The sequence below is a fragment of the Rhipicephalus microplus genome, unplaced genomic scaffold (assembly GCF_043290135.1).
Source record: "Rhipicephalus microplus isolate Deutch F79 unplaced genomic scaffold, USDA_Rmic scaffold_494, whole genome shotgun sequence".
NCBI lineage: Eukaryota > Metazoa > Arthropoda > Arachnida > Ixodida > Ixodidae > Rhipicephalus > Rhipicephalus microplus.
The window spans coordinates 29,857-33,408 of NW_027465055.1; positions in this window are offsets into that span (position 1 = coordinate 29,857).

Sequence of the window (3,552 nt, forward strand, 5' to 3'; positions counted from 1 at the left end):
GGACTTAGAATGATTTACCCGTGATTTGCGTTCTTTAGGCAAGTTTACTATTTTCTGCAAATAGAAATCCTTAGTACAGGGACTCCTAAGCGTTTTGCATGCATAAGCCTTGGCGTGCCTTTGGATGTGCCTTTGGACCGTGCCTACGAGAGTGGCTTGAGGTATCCGGAATTGAATCATTCTAATAATGTGTGTGACCAATGAGTTAGCGTATGACGCAAGCACGGTAGCAACAAACGAAAGTGACTGTGTACGCAAAAGTTTGGGGTACAGCTATCTAGACAAGCCTATTATTTCTTCGAGACTCCAAGAAAAAATTATGGAAAATACTTGGAACTTTCCAAAGAAGTGAACGCGAAAGCATACTGTTCTGTTGGTCTGCAGTAGCACCAGCGCTCTGTCTGTCCATTAAGTTCGAATCGTCAGAAGGCTTGCGTCGCTTACGACCACTTGTTGCTTCCGTCGCCACAGCTTCACCTATGGCCGCGTCCTCCCGACGACGGTTATGACGATCAGCATGTCGAGCTGCCCTAGTCGCTTCCGCCGTGGTGCATTTTATCGGTCTTGTGACTTAATTGCCTGGTCACGTGATTTTGGCATTTTTTCGATTGTTTTTTGCTCAAGTCAATGCCGTAAATACAAAGTGGTAGCACAGCCTATGCCCGTGCTTTTTTTTTTTTACTGTACCTTACGTACCCTTCAAACAAAGATCTAAGAATTTCGCCTTAGCAAAAGTTACTGTCATTATTCTCGGTGAGTTCTGACTTACCACATGTAAAACTTGTTTTAAAGATTCACTTCAATTATCTTTTTACTTTGTTATCCTCTCTTCAGGAAACTGTGATGGCACAATTTTCCAGAAAAGGAGTTAACGTGTATATTTAGAAAGACTGGGCACGTCAAGATATGGGGCAAGTCAAGATAGGAATAAGAGTAACAGATACTGTTTTTTTTAAAATTCTGCTAGCAATTATACTGAGACTCTCCGCGTACTTTGCAGGCGCTGTCATGTACCGTATATGTATAAACATACACATGAAAAACACTAATAAAATAATTCAGAAGAAACGTTTTTAAAGCGTGCGACCACTGATTCGCACCAGCGACTCCTCGCTCTGTAGCGTGCACTGTTATAGGTATGCGCCATTCGTTATCCAGTGTACCAGAACACAAACGCACGGGACACCGCCACGTGGTCAAATTAAAGTTGTGCAAAATGCAGGCCATGCTTCATCATTTTCCGCGTAGCGTTTGCGTCGTATCACTGGTTGCCAAAGCCATGCAGTTCTCAGTCTTTGGAGTAGTACTGCGCCATCCGTGGCATATCAGCCAGAAAAAAAAAGAAGAGCGTCACGTGGATGAAGATAAATTACGAGATAATTACAGAAGATAATTACGAGATGGTTGTACTCGAGTGTACTAGAAGTACCACTATCCAGCGGCCGTGAAAGGACACTGCAGCTGTACTGGAATGACAGTGTATGTCAGGTAAATGCATCTGGTCCCTCCTCAGTGACTAGAATTCATTCTGGTCCCTTGTCAGTGACAAAAATCGACGCCAGCGGGAACGCGAGCTGCGGCTTCACGTGCCACTTCCAAGCGCCTTGTTTCTTTTATTTTTGTTTAGATAGCACTCTATCTCGTTTTGTTCGCCACCCAGGGGAGGGTGCTACAGAGTCTTGGGACATATAGTTACTGTATATGCTACCTACGAGAGTTACCGAAAGGTAGCATTTGCAGTAACGCTATTGGGACACAAAATTTTGGCACAATCGGAGCACAGAAGTCCGACAGTGGCTCGCGTCCTCCGCATGACCTGGTAGCTCACTAATTTCTCTATAGCTCCTTGGAATCCCAATTCTAAATCTATCTATAGTGTTTCACCTGAGTTGGGATGTGTGACTCGACATGTATACTTTGCCATCCATAGCGTATAGTCACTCGTGCTCACACGCTTATTTCTTAAAGACGCAGTTTGTATGTCTTGTGCTTTCACAGCAAAGTTCGCGTTCAATCTGCAGACTGCGCGAAGGTCACTGCGCATGCTGCGGCGGCCAAGTTTGCAAAAGGAGTGAGCTGCTAACTAGAAGAGCCAAAGTAGGGGCTATAGTCGAAGTAACAACTGTGACAGTTAGATCGCACTCGTCCTGTGTGTACCAGTACGTCTTTCTTTGTGTTTGAGCACCATGCTGCAAGTTTCGAGCTGTTGAAATCGCTGTAGTTTGCGCTCTTCCTGTGTGTGTTCTTCACCTTCGTCCATTGGGCTTGAACAGCGCGCAGCACCTTTCCAGCTGCTTGCCGTTCTTCGTTTGACATTGAAATTTGTTGCTATTGCATTTATTGCTTTGCTCTTGAGGCGAAAATGTGACTTCTTGTCCTTAGAGTGAGTGTATACACTTGTTTTGTGGCCGTCCTATCCCGCATAGTTGGTGTGGGCCATTAGTAAAAGGTATTTGTCATCATCGTCGTCGTTCGCCGCAGTGTCGGGGTCGTAGTACGCGAAATCGCCACCACCTGCCGCCGATTCGAGAGTTACCGTATACCTCGACCAGTTGCCAGGATTTCGTCTTCACGATGGTGGCAGGCCTACCAAGCAGCGGAAAAGGGGCCAATGCGGCACCAGTCGCTCCTCCTACCGCGGCGCCTGTTGCTTCTCCTGCCCCGGCACCCACTGCCGTTCCCGCCCCTGCGCCTGTCGCTGTTTATGTCCAGACCCCACCAGCTGCTGCCATCCAGGCTCAAGCCGCTTCTGCCCTACAAGCCCCAGCCGCTGCGGCGGTCAAGGCCCCAGCCGCTGCCAAGGTTACCGTTATTGGAGCACGGGCTCCTTCGGCGTTCGCCAAGCGCAGCTCCAGGTTTGCGAACACCTCCAAGATGTACGGTGGAATGCGGGTAAGCTGTTACGTAAACTAACGCTTCTTTAAGCCGAAATTCTTAAAGGGCCTCTACCAGGTCTGATCATATTGAGCGTACAATAGCAATGCTTACATTGCGGGCTCACGATTGTGTTTGCCAAGAGTTACGTCTCTAGGCGCCGTAGAAAAAAAGCTTGAATGTCAAGCTCCGTGTGCTCCTCATGAGCGGAGGTACTCTTGAGCAACATAAAAAATTGGGGAACCCTTAAGCTTTGCCTTTAAGAGTTGAACACGACAGCGAAATCTGGCCCCTAGTGCACCCTTCAACCGCTAAGTGGACACACGCACACACACGCACACACACGCGCACGCACACGCACAGACACGCACGCACACAGTAGATTGTACCAATGCGCGTGTGCGAATGGTACATATATAGGTTTTTGGTCTAAAGCAAGAGTCCGTGGCTTCCAAGATACACGCCGCACGCTCGCCACGTCGGAGTCCGTAAAGAGTCTTACAATGCCTCACAGATGGCAGCACATTATCTAGCGTTTGCTGTTTGCTTGATCAACGCCTCTGGAAATGCATGGTATGTTTTCAGCTAGATGAACATAGTTGTCCTTTTTCAGAGCTGTTTGAAAGTTCCTCTGTGTATGTAGCGGCGATAGCTGTAATATCCCGGCCTTTTGCGACG